General features: G+C 46.1%; 1 protein-coding gene across 2 annotated transcripts in view; it reads right to left on the bottom strand.

The window, feature by feature from the left end:
• Positions 1-27,500, bottom strand: part of ninj2 (ninjurin 2) — a 66,838-nt gene that overhangs the window by 10,160 nt on the left and 29,178 nt on the right. Inside the window, exon 1 of one of the 2 annotated variants that reach the window (XM_042318523.1) lies at positions 3,785-3,824. The exons of the other annotated variant lie outside the window; for it this stretch is intronic. The gene's annotated coding sequence lies outside the window, so the exon portion shown is untranslated. Of the gene's footprint in view, positions 1-3,784; positions 3,825-27,500 lie in introns of those variants that run through there. 2 annotated transcript variants of the gene reach the window in all.

The following is a 27,500-nucleotide window of genomic DNA, read 5'->3' as shown; positions in this document are numbered from 1 at the left end:
AGGGAGAGGGAGAGAGAGAGAGAGAGACAGAGAGGGAGAGACAGAGAGAGAGAGACAGAGAGAGAGAGAGAGAGAGAGACAGAGAGAGAGAGGACAGACAGAGAGAGACAGAGAGAGAGAGAGAGAGAGAGAGAGAGACAGAGAGAGAGAGAGAGACAGAGAGAGACAGAGAGAGACAGAGAGAGAGAGAGAGACAGAGAGAGACAGAGAGAGAGAGAGAGAGAGAGAGAGAGAGAGAGAGAGAGAGAGGGAGAGAGACATATGAGTAAGGCCATGTCTAACATTCTCTCTGCTCTGGTCTTCTTAGTGGCATAGTGTTTCAGGTTGAGACTGGACCCTGAGGAAGGGAGGGAGCGAGGGATGGGTAAGTTAAATCCTATACCCACTAGTTGTTTCTCACCTTTATACAGTAGATGGAAGCAAATACAATCTGTAATCTGAACCCTCGTCAATTCTCCTAATGCACCAATAGATGGCAGCACAGTATCCAGAATACAATGTAGGAAACAGTGGTGAGGGGAGGGGACTATACAGTAACACAATCCAGGTGTTTAAAGCTCTTAGAGATTTACCCAGAAAGACTCACATCTGTAATCGCTGCCAAAAGTGCTTCTACAAAGTATTGATTCAGGGGTCTGAATACCTATGTAAAATATATATTTCTGTTTTTAATTTCTCTGTGTGTGTTACAGTGTGTCCATCATGGTGTACGTGCTGTGTGTGTGTTAGAGTGTGTTTATCATGGTGTACGTGCTGTGTGTGTGTTAGAGTGTGTCTATCGTGGTGTACGTGCTGTGTGTGTTTAGAGTGTGTCTATCATGGTGTACGTGCTGTGTGTGTTAGAATGTGTCCATCATGGTGTAAGTGCTGTGTGTGTGTTAGAGTGTGTCCATCATGGTGTACGTGTGTGTGTGTTACAGTGTGTCTATCATGGTGTACGTGTTGTGTGTGTGTTAGAGTGTGTCTATCATGGTGTACGTGCTGTGTGTGTGTTAGTGTGTCCATCATGGTGTACGTGCTGTGTGTGTGTGAGTGTGTCTATCGTGGTGTACGTGTTGTGTGTGTGTTAGTGTGTGTCTATCATGGTGTACGTGTTGTGTGTGTGTTAGTGTGTCTATCATGGTGTACGTGCTGTGTGTGTGTTAGGGTGTGTCTATTGTGGTGTACGTGCTGTGTGTGTTAGAGTGTGTCTATCGTGGTGTACGTGCTGTGTGTGTTAGAGTGTCTATCATGGTGTACGTGCTGTGTGTGTGTTAGAGTGTGTCTATCATGGTGTACGTGCTGTGTGTGTTACAGTGTGTCTATCGTGGTGTAAGTGCTGTGTGTGTGTTAGTGTGTCTATCGTGGTGTACGTGCTGTGTGTGTGTTAGTGTGTCTATCGTGGTGTACTGCTGTGTGTGTGTTGGAGTGTGTCTATCACTACGTGCTGTGTGTGTGTTAGGGTGTGTCTATTGTGGTGTACGTGCTGTGTGTGTGTTGGGGTGTGTCTATTGTGGTGTACGTGCTGTGTGTGTTACAATGTGTCCATCGTGGTGTAAGTGCTGTGTGTGTGTTAGTGTGTGTCTATCGTGGTGTACGTGCTGTGTGTGTTAGAGTGGGTACATCGTGGGCTCCCGGGTGGTGCAGCGGTCTAAGGCACTCAGTGCTAGAGGCGTCACTACAGATCCTGGTTGGATTCCAGGCTGTATCACAACTGGCCGTGATTGGGAGTCCCATAGGGCGGCGCACAATTGGCCCAGCGTCGTCCGGGTTAGGGTTTGGCAGGCAGTCATTGTAAATAAGAATTTGTTCTTAACTGACTTGCCTATTTAAATAAAGAAAATAAGTGTGTGTGTGTGTGTGTGTGTGTGTGTGTCATGTGTGTTTGTTTGCATCATGTTGTTTGTTTGCTCTGTGGCTCAGTGTAGATCAGATGGCTGTAACCTGATCCCAGATCCCAGACTGCAGTAGACCACCAGACCAGACCAGTAGACCACCAGACCAGACCAGTAGACCACCAGACCAGACCACCACCAGACCAGACCAGTAGACCACCAGACCAGACCAGTAGACCATCAGACCAGACCAGTAGACCATCAGACCAGACCATTAACTGCCACCAGACAGACCAGACCAGTAGACCATCAGACCAGACCATTAAACTCCACCAGACCAGACCAGTAGACCATCAGACCAGACCATTAAACTCCCAGACCACCAGACCAGACCAGTAGACCACCAGACCAGACCATTAGACTCCACCAGACCAGACCAGTAGACCACCAGACCAGACCATTAAACTCCACCAGACCAGACCAGTAGACCACCAGACCAGACCAGTAGACCATCCAGACCAGACCAGACCAGACCAAACTCCACCAGACCAGACCAGTAGACCACCAGACCAGACCAGTAGACCACCAGACCAGACCAGTAGACCATCAGACTCCACCAGACCAGACCAGTAGACCATCAGACCCCACCAGACTAGACCAGTAGACCATCAAACTCCACCAGACCAGTAGACCATCAGACTCCACCAGACCAGACCAGTAGACCACCAGACCAGACCAGTAGACCACCAGACCAGACCAGTAGACCACCAGACCAGACCAGTAGACCATCCAGACCAGACCAGTAGACCATCAGACTCCACCAGACCAGACCAGTAGACCAGACCAGACTTCAAACTCAGACCAGACCAGTAGCCCATTAAACTCCACCAGACCAGTAGATCACCAGACCAGGCCAGTAGACCACCAGACCAGACCAGTAGACCATGAAACTCCACCAGACCAGTAGCCTATCAGACTCCACCAGACCAGACCAGTAGACCACCAGACCAGACCAGTAGACCACCAGACCAGACCAGTAGACCATCAGACCAGACCAGTAGACCATCAAACTCCCCCAGACCAGCACTATACCCCATCGGGTCTAGTTCACCCACACAGAGTGTGTGTGTGTGTGTGTGTGTGTGTACAGCAGGCCACCTAGCTTCCACAAAGCAGCTGTTTCAGTAGTGTGTTATTAACATATTAGAAGAGAGACCGAGCATGCTACCTAATCCACTAATGTTGCTCTGGAGGAGAAGTACAGGGAAGGAGAGGACAATTCACTACTAGTTATCAACACAAAGGGGCACTGTGCATCAACAAACTGCTATGCTGAGTGTTTTTCTAAAAGACCACTGTACTTGTAATACCAGTAGAGGGCAGCACTGACCATGACTGCAGATCTGATTTATGATGATTGATTGTGTTTGAAGAATGAAACAAACCACTTGAAATTGTAAGGTGTAATTATCCGGTAGTTGAAACAATAGATTTTATAGATGTTACTGTACTGTTTACTCAGACTGCATGGAGCCAACTTTTCTGTTTGAGAAGTAATGTTTGTGTATGCATGTGTGTGTATGCATGTGTGTGTATGCATGTGTGTGTATGCGTGTGTGTGTATGCGACGTGTGTGTGCGTGTGTGTGTGTGTATGCGTATGCGTGTGTATATGCGTGTGTGTGCGTGTGCGTGACGTGTGTGTGTGTGTGTGTGTGTGTGTGTGCGTGTGCGTGTATGCGCGTGTGTGTGCGTGTGCGTGTGTGCGTGTGTGTGTGTGTGACGTAGAAGTCCGTCACTGGCCGCGGGCAGCATTTGGTTCTTTAACGCACACACATATTCATCACTCCTCCCTGCGCCATTATACCATAAGTTAACAATGTGGATCGACACACAATTTAACTTCTGTCTTGGTGCATGCATTTCACACTTGTCAATGTTCATATTTGAGAGATACAATAATTATTATACTTATCAATGTTGTGGATGAGCGCATTGTTTGTTTGTTCTGTTCCTCTCTCTCCATCTCTGTAGCTTCTGGGTATGCTGGAAAAGTACCCGAGCTAAGGGAATTGGGTTGGCTTTATAGTGCCTGTCCCAAATGGCTCATTAATGCATATGGGCATATTGAAAGATATTGTCAGGAATGATGTAATGTTGTAAATGTTATGTTGTGATATTGTTTAAAACCGTGTTGCAATGTATATCCTTTAGTATGTTTAGTTCATGGAAAATGTAGGTTTGTATTGTTAATTGATTAATTAATTAGGGTTAATTGTTCTGAGGGGAGGGGCTAGCCCTACAAAAGGAGCCTCTCTCCAGTCTCTAAGGGGGATTTTTTGGATTGAGCTGTGGATGGGGCAGCATTGTTGTTAAGCTGTCCCATAAGGTAGACGTTGATGGCAGTACTGTTGTTTTCTGTTCCCGAATCACTTGTAAATAAACACCTTTGCACAGAATAACTTTTGCGGTTCCGCCATCTTTTTATTTTTATAGAGGTTAGGTTATCCAGTTTAGCCATCTGGCCTACTCTACGTGACAGTGTGCGTGTGTGTGTGTGCGTGTGTGTCTTGCGTACGTGCACGTGTGTGTGTTTCCGCTATGTTGAGCATGAGAGGATCAGCTGTAGTCGTTATTACTGATCTAATAACAAAAAGAGAAGCAAACAAACAACGATCTCCTCCAACCAACAGGATACTGATGTTCTCCTCATAACAACGATCTCCTCCAACCAACAGGATACTGATGTTCTCCTCATAACAACGATATCCTCCAACCAACAGGATACTGATGTTCTCCTCATAACAACGATATCCTCCAACCAACAGGATACTGATGTTCTCCTCATAACAACGATATCCTCCAACCAACAGGATACTGATGTTCTCCTCATAACAACGATCTCCTCCAACCAACAGGATACTGATGTTCTCCTCATAACAACGATATCCTCCAACCAACAGGATACTGATGTTCTCCTCATAACAACGATCTCCTCCAACCAACAGGATACTGATGTTCTCCTCATAACAACGATAACCAACAGGATACTGATGTTCTCCTCATAACAACGATATCCTCCAACCAACAGGATACTGATGTTCTCCTCATAACAATGATCTCCTCCAACCAACAGGATACTGATGTTCTCCTCATAACAATGATCTCCTCCAACCAACAGGATACTGATGTTCTCCTCATAACAATGATCTCCTCCAACCAACAGGATACTGATGTTCTCCTCATAACAATGATCTCCTCCAACCAACAGGATACTGATGTTCTCCTCATAACAATGATCTCCTCCAACCAACAGGATACTGATGTTCTCCTCATAACAACGATATCCTCTAACCAACAGGATACTGATGTTCTCCTCATAACAACGATATCCTCCAACCAACAGGATACTGATGTTCTCCTCATAACAATGATCTCCTCCAACCAACAGGATACTGATGTTCTCCTCATAACAATGATCTCCTCCAACCAACAGGATACTGATGTTCTCCTCATAACAACGATATCCTCCAACCAACAGGATACTGATGTTCTCCTCATAACAACGATCTCCTCCAACCAACAGGATACTGATGTTCTCCTCAAACAACGATATCCTCCAACCAACAGGATACTGATGTTCTCCTCATAACAACGATATCCTCCAACCAACAGGATACTGATGTTCTCCTCATAACAACGATATCCTCCAACCAACAGGATACTGATGTTCTCCTCATAACAACGATCTCCTCCAACCAACAGGATACTGATGTTCTCCTCATAACAACGATATCCTCCAACCAACAGGATACTGATGTTCTCCTCATAACAACGATATCCTCCAACCAACAGGATACTGATGTTCTCCTCATAACAACGATCTCCTCCAACCAACAGGATACTGATGTTCTCCTCATAACAACGATATCCTCCAACCAACAGGATACTGATGTTCTCCTCATAACAATGATCTCCTCCAACCAACAGGATACTGATGTTCTCCTCATAACAATGATCTCCTCCAACCAACAGGATACTGATGTTCTCCTCATAACAACGATATCCTCCAACCAACAGGATACTGATGTTCTCCTCATAACAATGATCTCCTCCAACCAACAGGATACTGATGTTCTCCTCATAACAATGATATCCTCCAACCAACAGGATACTGATGTTCTCCTCATAACAATGATCTCCTCCAACCAACAGGATACTGATGTTCTCCTCATAACAATGATCTCCTCCAACCAACAGGATACTGATGTTCTCCTCATAACAATGATCTCCTCCAACCAACAGGATACTGATGTTCTCCTCATAACAACGATATCCTCCAACCAACAGGATACTGATGTTCTCCTCATAACAATGATCTCCTCCAACCAACAGGATACTGATGTTCTCCTCATAACAACGATATCCTCCAACCAACAGGATACTGATGTTCTCCTCATAACAACGATATCCTCTAACCAACAGGATACTGATGTTCTCCTCATAACAACGATCTCCTCCAACCAACAGGATACTGATGTTCTCCTCATAACAACGATATCCTCCAACCAACAGGATACTGATGTTCTCCTCATAACAACGATATCCTCCAACCAACAGGATACTGATGTTCTCCTCATAACAATGATCTCCTCCAACCAACAGGATACTGATGTTCTCCTCATAACAACGATCTCCTCCAACCCACAGGATACTGATGTTCTCCTCATAACAACGATCTCCTCCAACCAACAGGATACTGATGTTCTCCTCATAACAACGATCTCCTCCAACCAACAGGATACTGATGTTCTCCTCATAACAACGATATCCTCCAACCAACAGGATACTGATGTTCTCCTCATAACAATGCTCCTCCAACCAACAGGATACTGATGTTCTCCTCATAACAATGATCTCCTCCAACCAACAGGATACTGATGTTCTCCTCATAACAACGATCTCCTCCAACCCACAGGATACTGATGTTCTCCTCATAACAACGATCTCCTCCAACCAACAGGATACTGATGTTCTCCTCATAACAACGATCTCCTCCAACCAACAGGATACTGATGTTCTCCTCATAACAACGATATCCTCCAACCAACAGGATACTGATGTTCTCCTCATAACAACGATCTCCTCCAACCAACAGGATACTGATGTTCTCCTCATAACAACGATATCCTCCAACCAACAGGATACTGATGTTCTCCTCATAACAACGATCTCCTCCAACCCACAGGATACTGATGTTCTCCTCATAACAACGATCTCCTCCAACCAACAGGATACTGATGTTCTCCTCATAACAACGATATCCTCCAACCAACAGGATACTGATGTTCTCCTCATAACAACGATCTCCTCCAACCAACAGGATACTGATGTTCTCCTCATAACAACGATATCCTCCAACCAACAGGATACTGATGTTCTCCTCATAACAACGATCTCCTCCAACCCACAGGATACTGATGTTCTCCTCATAACAACGATCTCCTCCAACCAACAGGATACTGATGTTCTCCTCATAACAACGATCTCCTCCAACCAACAGGATACTGATGTTCTCCTCATAACAACGATATCCTCCAACCAACAGGATACTGATGTTCTCCTCATAACAACGATCTCCTCAACCAACAGGATACTGATGTTCTCCTCATAACAACGATCTCCTCCAACCAACAGGATACTGATGTTCTCCTCCTCCAACCAACAGGATCTCTCTCCAACCAACCAGGATACTGATGTTCTCCTCATAACAACGATATCACCAACCAACAGGATACTGATGTTCTCCTCATAACAACAACCAACAGGATACTGATGTTCTCCTCATAACAACGATCTCCTCCAACCAACAGGATACTGATGTTCTCCTCATAACAACGATATCCTCCAACCAACAGGATACTGATGTTCTCATAACAACGATATCCTCCAACCAACAGGATACTGATGTTCTCCTCATAACAACGATATCACAACCAACAGGATACTGATGTTCTCCTCATAACAACGATATCCTCCAACCAACAGGATACTGATGTTCTCCTCAGAACAACGATCTCCTCCAACCAACAGGATACTGATGTTCCCCTCATAACAACGATTTCACAACCAACATCTCCACCAGGAAGTGATACTGATGGTTCCTGAGTAGCCTGATTCCAGACCTGTTTGTGCTGTTTAGATGTGTCAGAGATCATCATATAGATGAAGCTGCGGCCTGATTACTGAGCTGATGTTCGGGGGGCTGAACATAATTACAAATAATTTGTCGACTGCAAATTGACTGCAAGAAGCCAAAACAGATGTAATATTTGACTAAAACTCAATCATTTCAAACCTAGCTTACATTTGTTTACATTCTCATGTCTCTTCATTATGCGTGGGAATACTGGTAAAGAGATTTCCAAAATTAAAATCACTTGCAGCTGATTTCTGTGGTGTTTTGACAGTCTTTAATGTCCCCAACAATGAAGAAATAAAAACAACTGTTTTGTTTTTGTCAAAACTTGAGGGGCAAATAAAACCACCTCCAGTTGGGGAACCCTGTCCTCTGAACTCTGTCCTCTGAACTCTGTCCTCTGGACCCTGTCCTCTGAACCCTGTCCTCTGGACCCTGTCCTCTGAACCCTGTCCTCTGGACCCTGTCCTCTGTCCTCTGGACCCTGTCCTCTGAACCCTGTCCTCTGAACTCTGTCCTCTGGACCCTGTCCTCTGAACCCTGTCCTCTGGACCCTGTCCTCTGTCCTCTGAACCCTGTCCTCTGGACCCTGTCCTCTGGTCATTTGGAAAGACGGAGAAAACAGATCTGGGACCAGGCTACTTTGTATCTTTGTACGCGTGTAGAGGAAGAAGATGTCAAAGAATGTGCTGTATATAGCAAGTCATAGTAGATAGTTGTAGCTAGTAATATAGTTGTCCTGCTGAGGGGAGGGTTTAGGGGGCGTTGCACTGTACAGTAATATAGTTGTCCTGCTGAGGAGAGGGTTTAGGGGGCGTTGCACTGTACAGTAATATAGTTGTCCTGCTGAGGAGAGGGTTTAGGGGGCGTTGCACTGTACAGTAATATAGTTGTCCTGCTGAGGAGAGGGTTCTCTTCCCTCCCTGGATATGATGAACATATGGGGAGAAAAGGGAATGGTTCCTCTCTTCTACTGGGGAGAAAAGGGAATGGTTCCTCTCTTCTACTGGGGAGAAAGGGAATGGTTCCTCTCTTCTACTGGGGAGAAAAGGGAATGGTTCCCCTCTTCTACTGGGGAGAAAAGGGAATGGTTCCTCTCTTCTACTGGGGAGAAAAGGGAATGGTTCCCCTCTTCTACTGGGGAGAAAAGGGAATGGTTCCCCTCTTCTACTGGGGAGAGAAGGGAATGGTTCCTCTCTTCTACTGGGGAGAAAAGGGAATGGTTCCCCTCTTCTACTGGGGAGAAAAGGGAATGGTTGTAAGTAAACTGTCATATTACTAAAGTTGTCCTCTTAATACGGAGGATGTTGTTGTGTTTTTAAAGGTGTCCTGCTTTGTAGTGTTGCCATTCCTGCTATGTTCTTTGTCCCTTCTTTGATCTCTTGGAAACAATGTGCGTATTCCTCAAACTGTCAATCTGTCAAAACACTGTCATGTCTGTCAGCAAGTCCTTTGTGTCCGATTCCACCCCAGAGTAGGAGGGAAATATTTTTGGTATCTCAAATTGTTCTGACAGTTCTCACAGAGAAACGTCACTGTGAGGAAGGATGTTTGACATGTTTGTTTTTTTACATCCGTATCACAAAATTCAAAAGGCAGTCGCACATCTGAGAAATCTTTTTTTGCAGGTGCAGGTTAACAGTTGAACAAGATGAAGGAGAAAGGAAACCGCACACTGCTCTTGATTATATCACTGATCTTTAATCAGCTTTACGTATCGACCTCACGGCCTTCGTGTTTTCAGAACATCAGGGTGAAAGCGGCCATTTTAGGCCCTTTCTCGAACCAGACCTCCTGTAATAGCCTGTGAACTGTGAACCCAACATGATACAGACAACACCTTGGTGTTAATGTCCTGTTTCTTCAACCTATATCGTGCTTCTTGTTTTAAAACATGTATTTTCTGTTGTTATTATCTAGACTATTATTATTATCTCTGCATTGCTGGGAAGAAGCTCTCAAGGTTAGTCAAGGTTAGAGTTCCACTGTTTTCCACCTGATGTATACTGCTGGGAAGGAGCTCTCAAGGTTAGTCAAGGTTAGAGTTCCACTGTTTTCCACCTGATGTATACTGCTGGGAAGGAGCTCTCAAGGTTAGTCAAGGTTAGAGTTCCACTGTTTTCCACCTGATGTATACTGCTGGGAAGGAGCTCTCAAGGTTAGTCAAGGTTAGAGTTCCACTGTTTTCCACCTGATGTATACTGCTGGGAAGGAGCTCTCAAGGTTAGTCAAGGTTAGAGTTCCACTGTTTTCCACCTGATGTATCCTGGGCACCTGGTGAATAAATGCTGAAACTTGAAACTTTCAGATGACTCTTTCTCTCAAATGTACTGAAGAGAAAAATCAACAAGTTGTAAATCATTTGAAGAATTCTAAACTTTTGTTTTGGTAAGTCAGGTAAGTCATTTGAAGAATTCTAAACTTTTGTTTTGGTAAGTCAGGTAAGTCATTTGAAGAATTCTAAACTTTTGTTTTGGTAAGTCAGGTAAGTCGTTGAGAAAACATTGTCTTTTACAATAACATCCTGACCTATATACAGTGACGGTGGGATGCGTTGTACATCGCTGCGCTGCTCGGTTGTCCTTCCTCCTACGTCCTTCCCTGATCTCTTGGAACTGATGTCTGCCTTCCTAGAACTCTAAGTCTTTCATAACACGGACTTCATGTCCCACCACGTGCTCAGGGAGGGAGGGAGGAGAGGAGGAATGTATATACTGTACACTGGTTCACATCTCCTCTCCTCTGAGAGCGCTACAGTCAGACGTTATTTACATTACTTACAGGGAGAGCTGCCAGAATATACACTCATATCTCTTTTTCAATCCCTCGTTTTCTCAAATTCACTTGCTTATTATCTCTCTCTCTCTCTCTCTCTCTCTCCCCCCTTCTCACTATCTCTCTCTCCCTCTCTCTCGCCCCCTTCTCACTCTCTCTCTCCCCCTTCTCACTATCTCTCTCTCCCTCTCTCTCTCCCCCTTCTCACTAACTCTCTCTCTTTTTCTCCCTCTTCCTCCCTCACTCCCTCTCTCTCTCCTCCCCCTCTCTCCCTCCCTCTCAATAACTATAAACCCTGAAAGCCCAGACATTATTACATGTATTTATATGTACCTGTGGACTACTATATGAAGGACTGTAGTTTTGGTAAAGTCTGGAGTACTGTCTTTCCCTGTAAAGTCCTTTTCCTTTCCTGAAAGCAGGTTCCTCCACAACCAAGACCAGGCTCACGTCTAGTAACCACACACACACACACACACACACACACACACACACACACACACACACACACACACACTCACAGAGAGAGAGACGTGTACAGTTGTACCACACACAGTTATACCACACGTGTTGAGTTATACCACACACACACACACACACACACAGGCTCAGGTTGAGTTATACCACACACACACACACACACACACACACACACACACACACACACACACACACACACACACACACACACACACACACACACACACACACACACACACACACACACACACACACACACACAGGCTCAGGTTGAGTTATACCACACACACTGTGGTGCTGTTTTAGTTAACAAGCAGGATTATTTCTCTCTTTTTAAATAAACACCACGGGAGAGGTCTGGAATATTCCTCAAAGGGGGCCGTATACCAGCCCACAGGAAGTAAAACATCTCCCCTTACTGCTCATTGCTCATTGGCTACTCCCCTGGCCAATGGCGAATGGGAGGCTAGGAGTCGGTCAGAGTGGCACATTCTCCCAGTTTTTTCTTTCTTTCTTCTGTTTTACTCACTGTGTGTGTTGGCACGACGACGACCTTTATAGAGACCTCTCATACTATGGAGGGGTCTGGAGGGGTCTGGAGGGGTCTGGAGGGAACTGGAGGGGTCTGGAGGGGTCTGGAGGGAACTGGAGGGAACTGGAGGGGTCTGGAGGGGTCTGGAGGGAACTGGAACTGGAGGGGTCTGGAGGGGTCTGGAGGGAACTGGAGGGGTCTGTAGGGGTCTGGAGGGAACTGGAGGGGTCTGGAGGGGTCTGGAGGGGTCTGGAGGGAACTGGAGGGGTCTGTAGGGGTCTGGAGGGAACTGTAGGGGTCTGGAGGGGTCTGGAGGGAACTGGAGGGGTCTGGAGGGAACTGTAGGGGTCTGGAGGGGTCTGGAGGGAACTGGAGGGGTCTGGAGGGAATTGTAGGGGTCTTGAGGGGTCTGGAGGGAACTGTAGGGGTCTGGAGGGAACTGTAGGGGTCTGGAGGGAACTGGAGGGGTCTGGGGGTGAGGGAACTGGAGGGGTCTGGAGGGAACTGTAGGGGGCAAACACGCACTGGAGGGAACTGTAGGGGTCTGGAAACTGTAGGGGTCTGGAGGGAACTGTAGGGGTCTGGAGGGAACTTTGGAGGGTGAGGGAGGTTAAGGCTCTAACAGAGCAGGAGGGGTCTGGAGGGTACTGGAGGCTTTACTTTGAGGGGTGAGGGGAGGTTAAGGCTGGAATCCTCTAACAGAGCAAACAAACCCTCACAAAGACGCACCCCCCTAACAGAGCAAACACGCACCCTCACAAAGACTAACAGAGCAAAAGACGCACCCCTCACAAAGACTAACAGAACAAACACTCACCCCTAACATATCAAACACTCACCCAAAGACTAGCAGGCAGCTAACAATAAACCCTCAAAAGACTCAGGCAGCTAGATGTTAATAAACCCTCAAAAGACAGAGCAAAATAAACCCTCACAAAGACTAGCAGGCAGCTAGAGGTTAATAAACCCTCACAAAGACAAGCAGGCAGCTAGAGGTTAATAAACCCTCACAAAGACTAGCAGGCAGCTAGAGGTTAATAAACCCTCACAAAGACTACAGGCAGCTAGAGGTTAATAAACCCTCACAAAGACTAGCAGGCAGCTAGAGGTTAATAAACCCTCACAAAGACTAGCAGGCAGCTAGAGGTTAATAAACCCTCACAAAGACTAGCAGGCAGCTAGAGGTTAATAAACCCTCACAAAGACTAGCAGGCAGCTAGAGGTTAATAAACCCTCACAAAGACTAGCAGGCAGCTAGAGGTTAATAAACCCTCACAAAGACTAGCAGGCAGCTAGAGGTTAATAAACCCTCACAAAGACTAGCAGGCAGCTAGAGGTTAATAAACCCTCACAAAGACCCTCACAAAGACTAGCAGCAGGCAGCTAGAGGTTAAGGCAGCTAGAGGTTAATAAACCCTCACAAAGACTAGCAGGCAGCTAGATGTTAATAAAAACCCTCACAAAGACTAGCAGGCAGCTAGAGGTTAATAAACCCTCACAAAGACTAGCAGGCAGCTAGAGGTTAATAAACCCTCACAAAGACTAGCAGGCAGCTAGAGGTTAATAAACCCTCACAAAGACTAGCAGGCAGCTAGAGGTTAATAAACCCTCACAAAGACTAGCAGGCAGCTAGAGGTTAATAAACCCTCACAAAGACTAGCAGGCAGCTAGAGGTTAATAAACCCTCACAAAGACTAGCAGGCAGCTAGAGGTTAATAAACCCTCACAAAGACTAGCAGGCAGCTAGAGGTTAATAAACCTCTACAACAACTTTGAGGGAACAGAACATTTTTACAAATGTGACAAATTCATTGATTGAACTGAGTTGTAGGCAATTGAGTCCTAAATGTGTAACCAACGAAGACTAGTTGTGTGGTGAAACTGTAGTTAGTTCTACAGTAAACAGGCTGGAGGGGAATCTGTGAGAAACTGTAGTTAGTTCTACAGTAAACAGGCTGGAGGGGAATCTGTGAGAAACTGTAGTTAGATCTACAGTAAACAGGCTGGAGGGGAATGTGTGAAACTGGTCTCTCCTGTGATTGAGGGAGGGACGTTTTAAGACAAGAGAACAACGTAACAAATGTCACTCAGCACTTTCCACCTCTCCAGTAGAGTCTCCACCCACCCAACACTACCTGTCATCCCTATCCCGTTGACAACTTCAGTGCTCTTCTTCAAGGCTGTTTAGTTCAAGGTCTCGTTCAAGGTTACTATACCACCTCCACCCCTCACCTCCTTTACTCTGAGACATGGCTGTAGACCACAATGGATTCAGACACCATGAGAGTCTACCGTCCTGTCTCTAGGCAACTAACCTCCTACCAGCCTTACAGGACAGGACTGAGTCAGGCTTATATAACAACTATAGATCCAACTAACCTCCTACCAGCCTTACAGGACAGGACTGAGTCAGGCTTATATAACAACTATAGATCCAAGAGACCTGACCAAGAGACCTGACCAAGAGACCTGACCAAGAGACCTGACCAAGAGACCTGACCAAGAGACTTGACCAAGAGACCTGACCAAGAGACCTGACCAAGAGACTTGACCAAGAGACCTGACCAAGAGACCTGACCAAGAGACCTGACCAAGAGACACCAGAGACCTGACCAAGAGACCTGACCAAGAGACTTGACCAAGAGACCTGACCAAGAGACCTGACCAAGAGACCTGACCAAGAGACTTGACCAAGAGACCTGACCAAGAGACTTGACCAAGAGACCTGACCAAGAGACCTGACCAAGAGACTTGACCAAGAGACCTGACCAAGAGACCTGACCAAGAGACCACCAGAGACTTGACCAAGAGACCTGACCAAGAGACCTGACCAAGAGACCTGACCAAGAGACCTGACCAAGAGACTTGACCAAGAGACCTGACCAAGAGACCTGACCAAGAGACCTGACCAAGAGACCTGACCAAGAGACCTGACCAAGAGACCTGACCAAGAGACCTGACCAAGAGACCTGACCAAGATCCTGACCAAGAGACCTGACCAAGAGACCTGACCAAGAGACTTGACCAAGAGACCTGACCAAGAGACCTGATCAAGAGACCTGACCAAGAGACCTGACCAAGAGACCTGACCAAGAGACCTGACCAAGAGACCTGACCAAGAGACCTGACCAAGAGACTTGGACAACTACACTTTATGTATCAACCATGAGTTATGTATCCCTATCACTGGGACAACTACACTTTGCTCGTGTTCAAAAGAGACAAGTTTCATGCATGATGTGTGCTGACAAATACTGTACCTGAAACTGTAGGCCTCTACAGTGTGTGTGGCAGCTTCATCAAATCACCACACCTGCCTGACATGACAGGATTTACTGCTACAGGTGCAGGATCTTAATTTGATCAACCTGTTGTTGCAGGGAATGTTCTGCAAAGCAAGAAATGCACACAACGGCTTCTAAAGTTTATAATTTCTACTTTCACATTTAGACTTGACTTATCTTTACAACAAATCTACCAACCCCTACAAAAATGTAAATCAATAATAATCCACACAATCATTTCCTGTTGCTGCATGGTTATTTTCCTACTGTGAGAAACTGGTCAAATTCAGATCCTACATATGCAAGCATTCAGAAAGAAAACATAGTATACCTATCAATGTTACCATGCCAATGACAGATACAAACATGAATAGAATGTCCACAGGTTATATTTCAACCCACACCTTAGGGTTCTCAGCCAATCATACCCCTGCTTGTTGGGTGTCTTGGCCAATGGAGAGGAAAGTGAGGGTAAGAGGGTGAGGATAGGAGAGAGAGGGGAGAAGGAAGAAGTAGAGTGAGAGAGAAGGACATAGAGAGAGAAAGAAGAAGAGAGGCAGAGGGCAGAGAGAGAGAGAGAGAGAGAGAGAGAGAGAGAGAGACAGAGAGAGAGACCAGACTTCACAAAATGGGACAAACACCAAATTGAGACTCTGCACGCAGAATTCTGCAAAAATATCCTCCGTGTACAACGTAGAACACCAAATAATGCATGCAGAGCAGAATTAGGCCGATACCCACTAATTATCAAAATCCAGAAAAGAGCTGTTAAATTCTATAACCACCTAAAAGGAAGCGATTCCCAAACCTTCCACAACAAAGCCATCACCTACAGAGAGATGAACCTGGAGAAGAGTCCCCTAAGCAAGCTGGTCTTGGGGCTCTGTTCACAAACACACCCTACAGAGAGATGAACCTGGAGAAGAGTCCCCTAAGCAAGCTGGTCCTGGGGCTCTGTTCACAAACACAAACACACCCTACAGAGTCCCAGGACAGCAGCACAATTAGACCCAACCAAATCATGAGAAAACAAAAAGATAATTACTTGACACATTGGAAAGAATTAACAAAAAAAACAGAGCAAACTAGAATGCTATTTGGCCCTACACAGAGAGTACACATCGGCAGAATACCTGACCACTGTGACTGACCCAAAATTAAGGAAAGCTTTGACTATGTACAGACTCAGTGAGCATAGCCTTGCTATTGAGAAAGGCCGCCATAGGCAGACATAGCTCTCGAGAAGACTGGCTATGTGCTCACTGCCCACAAAATGAGGTGGAACCTGAGCTGCACTTCTTAACCTCCTGCCCAATGTATGACCATATTAGAGAGACATATTTCCCTCAGATTACACAGATCCACAAAGAATTCGAAAACAAATCCAATTTTGAAAAACTCCCATATCTACTGGGTGAAATTCCACAGTCTGCCATTTGTGACCTGTTGCCACGAGAAAAGGGCAACCAGTGAAGAACACGCATCATTGTAAATACAACCCATATCTATGCTTATTTATTTTATCTTGTGTCCTTTACCATTTGTACATTGTTAAAACACTGTATATATATATATATATATGACATTTGTAATGTCTTTATTGTTTTGAAACTTCTGTATGTGTGATGTCTACTGTTAATTTTTATTGTTTATTTCACTTTATATATTATCTACCTCACTTGCTTTGGCAATGTTAACACATGTTTCCCATGCCAATAAAGCCCTTGAATTGAATTGAATTGAATTGAGAGAGAGAGAGAGAGAGAGAGAGAGAGAGAGAAGAGAGAGAGAGAAAGAGGCAGAGAGAGAGAGAGAAGGAGAGGGCAGAGAGAGAGAAAGAGGCAGAGAGAGAGAGAGAGAAAGGCAGAGAGAGAGAGAAGGGAGAGGAGAGGAGAGAGAAAGAGGCAGAGAGAGAGAGAAGGAGAAAGAGACAAAGGCAGAGAGAGAGAAAACATAGAAAGGGAGAGGGGCCCATCTCATACTCTGAGAGAGCTCTTACCTAACCTAGGTACTGTTATGCCAGTCCTGAATGAACTCTTCTGTGACCTAGATATGCCAGTCCTGAATGAACTCTTCTGTGACCTAGATATGCCAGTCCTGAATGAACTCTTCTGTGACCTAGATATGCCAGTCCTGAATGAACTCTTCTGTGACCTAGATATGCCAGTCCTGAATTAACTCTTCTGTGACCTAGAAATGTCAGTCCTGAATGAACTCTTCTGTGACCTAGATATGTCAGTCCTGAATTAACTCTTCTGTGACCTAGATATGCCAGTCCTGAATGAACTCTTCTGTGACCTAGATATGCCAGTCCTGAATGAACTCTTCTGTGACCTAGATATGCCAGTCCTGAATGAACTCTTCTGTGACCTAGATATGCCAGTCCTGAATGAACTCTTCTGTGACCTAGATATGCCAGTCCTGAATGAACTCTTCTGTGACCTAGATGTGTCAGTCCTGAATGAGCCATACAATCTCCATAAACAAACATTGGCCACAGCATGGCCTTACTGAAGAGCTCAGTGACTTTCAACATGGCACCGGCATAGGATGCCATCTTTCCAACTAGCCAGTTTGTCCAATTTCTGCCCTGCTAGAGCTGCCCCGGTCAATTGTAAGTGCTGTTATTGTGAAGTGGAAACTTCTAGGAGCACCAACGACTCAGCCTCGAAGTGGTAGGCCACACAAGCTCACAGAATGGGACTATGCTGAAGCGCGTAACGTGCACAAATTGTCTGTCCTCGGTTGCAACACTCACTACCGAGTTCCAAACTGCCTCTGGAAGCAACTTCAGCACAATAACTATTCGTCAGGAGCTTCATAAAATTGTTTTGCATTTCCGAGCAGCCCCACACAAGCCTAAGACCATGAGCAATGCCAAGTGTCGGCTGGAGTGGTGTAAACCTAGACGCCATTGGACTCTGGAGCAGTGGAAACACGTTCTCTGGAGATGAATCACGCTTTACCATCTGGCAGGATAATGCTCTGGGGCTGTTGTTCATCGGTCGGGCCCCTTACCTTCAGCGAAGGGAAATCTTAACACTACAGCATACATTCTAGACAATTCTGTGCTTCCAACTTTGTGTCAACAGTTTTTTATTTTTTATTTATTTATTTCACCTTTATTTAACCAGGTAGGCTAGTTGAGAACAAGTTCTCATTTACAACTGCGACCTGGCCAAGATAAAGCATAGCAGTGTGAACAGACAACACAGAGTTACACATGGAGTAAACAATAAACAAGTCAATAACACAGTAGGAAAAAAAGGGGGGAGTCTATATACATTGTGTGCAAAAGGCATGAGGAGGTAGGCGAATAATTACAATTTTGCAGATTAATAACACTGGTGTGATAAATGATCAGATGGTCATGTACAGGTAGAGATATTGGTGTGCAAAAGAGCAGAAAAGTAAATAAATAAAAACAGTATGGGGATGAGGTAGGTAAAAATGGGTGGGCTATTTACCGATAGACTATGTACAGCTGCAGTGATCGGTTAACTGCTCAGACAGCAGATGTTTGAGGAAGGCCCTTTCCTCAAACGGGGGCATTGTCCTGTTTCAGCAGGACAATGCCCCCGTAGACTACTTTTGGTCATGTAGTGTATGTCAGCTGCAGCTATGAGTCCTGGTTATAACTGCTCAGACAGCAGATGTTTGAGGAAGGCCCTTTTTATAACCTAGCTAAAGCGGGGGCATTGTCCTGTTTCAGCAGGACAATGCCCCTTTATAACCTAGCTATGTCAGTCCTGAAAGAGTCAGTCCTGTCCACGTATGTCTCCTTTTTATAACCTAGGTCAGTCCTGAGCTCCTTTATAACCTAGTATGTCAGTCCTGAGCTCCTTTATAACCTAGTCAGTCCTGAGCTCCTTTATAACCTAGCTATGTCAGTCCTGAGCTCCTTTATAACCTAGCTATGTCAGTCCTGAGCTCCTTTATAACCTAGATATGTCAGTCCTGAGCTCCTTTATAACCTAGCTATGTCAGTCCTGAGCTCCTTTATAACCTAGCTATGTCAGTCCTGAGCTCCTTTATAACCTAGCTATGTCAGTCCTGAGCTCCTTTATAACCTAGATATGTCAGTCCTGAGCTCCTTTATAACCCAGCTATGTCAGTCCTGAGCTCCTTTATAACCTAGCTATGTCAGTCCTGAGCTCCTTTATAACCTAGATATGTCAGTCCTGAGCTCCTTTATAACCTAGCTATGTCAGTCCTGAGCTCCTTTATAACCTAGCTATGTCAGTCCTGAGCTCCTTTATAACCTAGCAGTCCTGATGTCAGTCCTGAGCTCCTTTATAACCTAGCTATGTCAGTCCTGAGCTCCTTTATAACCTAGATATGTCAGTCCTGAGCTCCTTTATAACCTAGATATGTCAGTCCTGAGCTCCTTTATAACCTAGCTATGTCAGTCCTGAGCTCCTTTATAACCTAGATATGTCAGTCCTGTCAGCATGAGCTCCTTTATAACCTAGATATGTCAGTCCTGAGCTCCTTTATAACCTAGATATGTCAGTCCTGAGCTCCTTTATAACCTAGATATGTCAGTCCTGAGCTCCTTTATAACCTAGATATGTCAGTCCTGAGCTCCTTTATAACCTAGATATGTCAGTCCTGAGCTCCTTTATAACCTAGATATGTCAGTCCTGAGCTCCTTTATAACCTAGATATGTCAGTCCTGAGCTAACCTGAGCTCCTTTATAACCTAGATATGTCAGTCCTGAGCTCCTTTTATAACCTAGATATGTCAGTCCTGAGCTCCTTTATAACCTAGATATGTCAGTCCTGAGCTCCTTTATAACCTAGTATGTCAGTCCTGAGCTCCTTTATAACCTAGATATGTCAGTCCTGAGCTCCTTTATAACCTAGATATGTCAGTCCTGAGCTCCTTTATAACCTAGATATGTCAGTCCTGAGCTCCTTTATAACCTAGATATGTCAGTCCTGAGCTCCTTTATAACCTAGATATGTCAGTCCTGAGCAGTCCTGAGCTTTTATAACCTAGATATGTCAGTCCTGAGCTCCTTTATAACCTAGATATGTCAGTCCTGAGCTCCTTTATAACCTAGATATGTCAGTCCTAATAACCTAGATATGTCAGTCCTGAGCTCCTTTATAACCTAGATATGTCAGTCCTGAGCTCCTTTATAACCTAGATATGTCAGTCCTGAGCTCCTTTATAACCTAGATATGTCAGTCCTGAGTGAGCTCCTTTATAACCTAGATATGTCAGTCCTGAGCTCCTTTATAACCTAGATATGTCAGTCCTGAGCTCCTTTATAACCTAGATATGTCAGTCCTGAGCTCCTTTATAACCTAGATATGTCAGTCCTGAGCTCCTTTATAACCTAGATATGTCAGTCCTGAGCTCCTTTATAACCTAGATATGTCAGTCCTGAGCTCCTTTATAACCTAGATATGTCAGTCCTGAGCTCCTTTATAACCAGTCCTGAGCTCCTTTATAACCTAGAGCTCCTTTATAACCTAGATATGTCAGTCCTGTGCTCCTTTATAACCTAGATATGTCAGTCCTGAGCTCCTTTATAACCTAGCTATGTCAGTCCTGAGCTCCTTTATAACCTAGCTATGTCAGTCCTGAGCTCCTTTATAACCTAGATATGTCAGTCCTGAGCTCCTTTATAACCTAGCTATGTCAGTCCTGAATGCCACCTCATGCCCGTGGTTGACACAGTGTAAAGGGTGACAGAGGCTTACAGGCAGCAGCACCATGCACACAAAGGATGTGTCCCAAATGGCACCCTGTTCCCTGTGTACTGTAGTGCACTACTGTTGACCCCACAGTATGGGCCATGGTCAAAAGTAGTGCACTACATAGGGAATAGGGCTCCATTGTACAGTACACGTGTCAGTACTTGTGCTCACACAGTATGAACATATATTGGAACACTTTACAGATAATGTATACATTTGGAAAATGTACAGACAAACATGTACACACACACACACACACACACACACACACACACACACACACACACACACACACACACACACACACCAGATCACAGGGAAAGCAGTGAAAGGACATACCAGTGCAGAGAGAGTGTGGGAGAGATGATAATGGAAAATGCAGACAGTTACACACCAACTGGTGACATGATGATCAAATTACCACAGAGAAACATGAGCTCAATTATGAGTTCCACATATGAGGGATTGTAACGTCTAACACACACACACACACACACACACACACACACACACACACACACACACACACACACACACACACACACACACACACACACACACACACACACACACACACACACACACACACACACACACACACACACACACACACACACACACACACACACACACACACACACACACACACACACACACACACACACACACACACACACACACACACGGCTACTGGCCTTATTTGGCCTGTCTATGGTGCAACAGCTTGTGTTGTATTTTACGGCTGATGTTGTTTTAGTGTTTGTATTGAAACCAGTACAGATTAGAGTAGATGACTTTAAATGATGTTTTACAGGGTTGGATCAAAGAGGTTGGTCCAGCCGCTATGGTCTCATATGACATGGCCTCACTGTGCTAACCCACACACCCACGCATGTACACACATACACACACACACACTGAGGCACATACTTATGTACACACACAGAGGAAAGGGTAAAGGCCCTGTCCACAGTGTGATCAGCAGGATGGCAGAGAGCCATCTTCAGAGATCTATCTTCAGAAATCTATCTTCAGAGAACTATCTTCAGAGAGCTATCTTCAGAGAACCATCTTCAGAGATCTATCTTCAGAAATCTAGCTTCAGAGAACTATCTTCAGAGATCTATCTTCAGAGATATCTTCAGAGAACTATCTTCAGAGAGCTATCTTCAGAGATCTATCTTCAGAGCGCTATCTTCAGAGATCTATCTTCAGAGATCTATCTTCTCCTGCACTTCAGAGAATGTTAGGCAGAGGTGTCTGTAACAAGACCTCTCTGTGCCTCTCTGCTTCACCCCCCCACACACACACACACACACACACACACACACCTGTGTCAAGACTTAGTCAGTGTGTTAGGTTTGAAACCCCTAACCCCTAAGTCCTCCCACTCAAATAGCGGTGTTGACCAGAAAGACCAGTTCTGTTAGGAAGTCTCCAGTATTCAGTAATATAAAGACCAGCTCTGTTAGGAAGTCTCCAGTATTCAGTAATATAAAGACCAGCTCTGTTAGGAAGGCTCCAGTATTCAGTAATATAAAGACCAGCTCTGTTAGGAAGGCTCCAGTATTCAGTAATATAAAGACCAGCTCTGTTAGGAAGGCTCCAGTATTCAGTCATATAAAGACCAGCTCTGTTAGGAAGGCTCCAGTATTCAGTAATATAGAGACCAGCTCTGTTAGGAAGGCTCCAGTATTCAGTAATATAAAGACCAGCTCTGTTAGGAAGGCTCCAGTATTCAGTAATATAAAGACCAGCTTCAGTAATATAAAGACCAGCTCTGTTAGGAAGGCTCCAGTATTCAGTAATATAAAGACCAGCTCTGTTAGGAAGGCTCCAGTATTCAGTAATATAGAGACCAGCTCTGTTAGGAAGGCTCCAGTATTCAGTAATATAAAGACCAGCTCTGTTAGGAAGGCTCCAGTATTCAGTAATATAAAGACCAGCTCTGTTAGGAAGGCTCCAGTATTCAGTAATATAAAGACCAGCTCTGTTAGGAAGGCTCCAGTATTCAGTAATATAGAGACCAGCTCTGTTAGGAAGGCTCCAGTATTCAGTAATATAGAGACCAGCTCTGTTAGGAAGGCTCCAGTATTCAGTCATATAAAGACCAGCTCTGTTAGGAAGGCTCCAGTATTCAGTAATATAGAGACCAGCTCTGTTAGGAAGGCTCCAGTATTCAGTCATATAAAGACCAGCTCTGTTAGGAAGGCTCCAGTATTGGGTAAAGGAGCACAGTGAACTACAACAGAGCTATGAGAAATGAACGGTGGGTATATCCTGTTACTGCATGTAACAGAGAGTCACCAGTATCAGCTAAGAGAGCATTGTGACAACAGAACTGCAAACACCACAAATAGCTAAAATACCTTGTTCTATCTTTAATGATAGTTTACTGCAAAAGAGAACATAGAATGAAAACAAGGAGTTTTCTCTAGTTAAACATCCCCTCACTGCACAGTGATGTGGTGACAGATGACAGTTAAAACATGCTAATGTCTATAACTGTACCAAATGGAGACGGGGTGTGGAGACTGACCTCATCCCAGAGGGTTTAGTGCAGCTGTCTTAACTCTGTTGACCCCTCACACACACGCACGCACGCACACACACACACACACACACACACACACACACACACGCACGCACACACACACACACACACACACACACACACACACACACACACACACACACACACACACACACCCTTCATGGTTCCACATGTAGGGTCCCAGTGGCTGAACAGAAACAGAGGCAGCAGGTTAGATTTACAACACTGGGATTTAATGCCTGATTGCACCCCACACAGGTCTGGTTACCAGGGATGAAACTCTACCCATAGAGATGTCAAAGGTCTGGTTACCAGGGATGAAACTCTACCCATAGAGATGTCAAAGGTCTGGTTACCAGGGATGAAACTCTACCCATAGAGATGTCAAAGGTCTGGTTACCAGGGATGAAACTCTACCTGTCTGTCTGTCTGTCTGTCTGTCTGTCTGTCTGTCTGTGTCTGTCTGTCTGTCTGTCTGTCTGTCTGTCTGTCTGTCTGTCTGTCTGTCTGTCTGTCTGTCTGTCTGTCTGTCTGTCTGTCTGTCTGTCTGTCTGTCTGTCTGTCTGTCTGTCTGTCTGTCTGTCTGTCTGTCTGTCTGTCTGTCTGTCTGTCTGTCTGTCTGTCTGTCTGTCTGTCTGTCTGTCTGTACAGTATGTATGTGTCTGTTTCTCAGTTTCTGTCTGTCTCTGTATCTCTCTGATTCTATGACTCTCTAGCTCTCTTCTCTGTCCCCATTTCCTCCCTCCCTCCCTCCCTCCCTCCCTCCCTCCCTCCCTCCCTCCCTCCCTCCCTCCCTCCCTCCCTCCCTCCCTCCCTCCCTCCCTCCCTCCCTCCCCCTATCTGTCCTGAGTTAAAGGAGACAGTAAAACATTGTTATGTGTATGACATCACTGATAAACACACCCAGAAAGGACCCACAGGATGAACAATCGCACAATCGCACACGCATACTCACGCAAGTACTCGTACACACACTTGTACACACATACACACACAAGCACGCACTCGCATAAAAACACACACACTCACACGCAAGCACACACACACACACCTCTGGGTCAACAGGATGACCCTGCTGTGGTGGTATGTGGCCTGGCAGGGCCCATGGACAGACACACACACACACAAACACTCTGGCCTGTTTCATGTTGGCCAGTGTGGAGTCAGAGCCATCGTGGCACCGGAACACAGCGATGTCACTTCCCGTCCAACTGGACACTGGCCAATAGAATCCCCCCCAGGGCCTGTCCAGCTGTGACCCGCTGTGTGTCTAGTTCAGCCGCTACACACACATTGTTCAGCTAAATGAAATATAAACACACACATTGTTCAGCTAAATGAAATATAAACACACACAGTCGTTTGAGGGCACAATCACCAAAAACACACAAATATTGAAGTACATGATTATATACTTGCATTTGTATTTACACCCAAAAACACGTGTGCACAGTACACACCCTTCACTAATGGCTCTCTAAATAACTGTCTCAATGGTTGTCCTGCTGTCCCCTCCCCTCTCTGTGTATCTTCCTGCAGTCAGACATCCAGACGACAACAGGCCAGCCTCCCTCCAGCCTCCAGCCTCCAGCCTCCAGCCTCCAGCCTCCAGCCTCCAGCCTCCAGCCTCCAGCCTCCAGCCTACTGTTTCACTCTGACCCGTATGGAAACAATAACACTAGAATGGGTAAGGTTGGGGGTGGAAGAGAGCTGTTCAGGACATGCAGAGAGGTGCTGGAGGCTGAGGGGGCAGAGGAAGGATGGGGGCACAGGGAGGGAGGTTGCTACTAAACAGAGGGAGGATGGGGGCACAGGGAGGGAGGGTGCTACTAAACAGAGGAAGGATGGGGGCACAGGGGTGCTACTAAACAGAGGAAGGATGGGGGCACAGGGAGGGAGGGTGCACTAAACAGGGGAGGATGGGGGCAGGGAGGGTGCTACTAAACAGAGGGAGGATGGGGGCACAGGGAGGGAGGGTGCTACAAACAGAGGGAGGATGGGGGGGAGGGAGGGTGCACAGGGAGGGGGGGCACAGGGAGGGTGCTACTAAACAGAGGAAGGATGGGGGCACAGGGAGGGAGGGTGCTACTAAACAGAAGGAGGATGGGGGCACAGGGAGGGGAGGGTGCTACTAAACAGAGGAAGGATGGGGGCACAGGGAGGGGGCACAGGGTGCTACTAAACAGAGGGAGGATGGGGGCACAGGGAGGGGGCAGGGAGGGAGTGCTACTAAACAGAGGGGATGGGGGCAGGATGGGGGGATGGGGGCACAGGGAGGGAGGGTGCTACTAAACAGAAGGAGGATGGGGGCACAGGAGGGTGCTACTAAACAGAGGGAGGATGGGGGCACAAGGAGGGAGGGTGCTACTAAACAGAGGGAGGATGGGGGCACAGGGAGGGAGGGTGCTACTAAACAGAGGGAGGATGGGGCACAGGGACCTACCGGGCCTACTGGGGTCTACTGGGGTCTACTGGGAACTACTGGAGCCTACTGGGATCTACTGGGGTCTACTGGGGTCTACTGGGGTCCACTGGGGTCCACTGTGGTCTACTGGGATCTACTGGAGTGTACTGGGGTCTACTGGGGTCTACTGGGACCTAAAGGGGCCTACTGGGACCTACTGGGACCTACTGGGGTCTACTGGAGTCTACTGGGGTCTACTGGAGCCTACTGGGGTCTACTGGGGTCTACTGGGGTCTACTGGGGTCTACGGGGACCTACTGGGGTCTACTGGAGTGTACTGGGACCTACTGGGACCTACTGGGGTCTAATGGAATCTACTGGGGTCTACTGGGGCCTACTGGGGTCTACTGGGACCTACTGGGATCTACTGGGACCTAAAGGGGCCTACTGGGACCTACTGGGGTCTACTGGCGTCTACTGGAGCATACTGGGGTCTACTGGAGTCTACTGAAGTCTACTGGGGCCTAAAGGGGCCTACTGGGGTCTACTTTGGTCTACTGGGGCCTAAAGGGGCCTACTGGGGTCTAAAGGGGTCTACTGGGGCCTAAAGGGGCCTACTGGGGCCTGAAGGGGCCTAAAGGGGCCTACTGGGACCTACTGGGGTCTAAAGGGGCCTACTGGGACCTACTGGGGCCTACTGGGGTCTAAAGGGACCTACTGGGACCACTGGGGTCTAAAGGGGTCTACTGGGACCACTAAATGGGTCTACTGGGACCACTGGGGTCTAAAGGGGTCTACTGGGGTCTACATGGGTCTACTGGGGTCTACTGGGACCTACTGGGGCCTACTGGGGTCTAAAGGGGTCTACTGGGACCACTGGGGTCTAAAGGGGTCTACTGGGGTCTAAATGGGTCTACTGGGGCCTACTGGGAGAGAGAGAGAGGTTGAACACAGATCTTCATATGAAATGAGTAACAGTAACCGTCCCTATCTCAGCATGACAACCCTGCTCTATTCATTCCACGTCCCAAATAAGCAATTTAGTGAGCTGTGACGGAAAAACGAAACACCCAAACCAGTCTTAAATCTGGAGTCCACAAAGGGATCCCCCTTAGTTATTGTTGTTGTTCTGTGGATGAATGTGAGGAGAGCAGCATCCATGTCCTGCTGTTCTATCCCGGTTTTAAGGATGTCCAAACGGGAAAATCACCGTGTTCGTTGTTTGAAGTTACCTTTCTGTTGTTGTAATATCGCAAACAGACGTGGCCCTTTCACCAACTACGCATTTCAGCGTAACATTTTTCGGGGCGTTCTCCTAATGGTAATAAGTTTCACAATACATATTTACTAACTGTCAAATAATTTGACGAGTAGACAAAAAAACAAACTATGATTCATGTAATGATCATGTAGGAGATTGGTACAGCCTGACAACGGAATCGGATTTATATCTGTAAGAAAACACAGCCGTTGTCTGTCATCACATTTCCATCTGTTTGATTTGGCTCCATCTCTCCATCTATTCATAACAAACACAGTCAGCAGGAATCTGGCCACAGTCTTTGATTGACAGTTTTATGTAGGGCACCAAACTGAAACACAGGTACAGCGTGTGAAGTGGTTTTGGGATTAATGGGTAAGGAGAAAGATGAAGTGGCCCCACAATCAAGATCAGTTCTTATATTTGCCCTCTAATGGTTAAGGTTAGGTTTGGGAAGCGTAAGCTTACTAAAACTGATCCCAGGACTGG

Source organism: Oncorhynchus tshawytscha, unplaced genomic scaffold, assembly GCF_018296145.1.
Source record: "Oncorhynchus tshawytscha isolate Ot180627B unplaced genomic scaffold, Otsh_v2.0 Un_contig_1952_pilon_pilon, whole genome shotgun sequence".
Taxonomy (NCBI): domain Eukaryota; kingdom Metazoa; phylum Chordata; class Actinopteri; order Salmoniformes; family Salmonidae; genus Oncorhynchus; species Oncorhynchus tshawytscha.
Note: the sequence above shows the minus strand (reverse complement) of the source record. Positions and strands in the feature narration are given on the sequence as shown.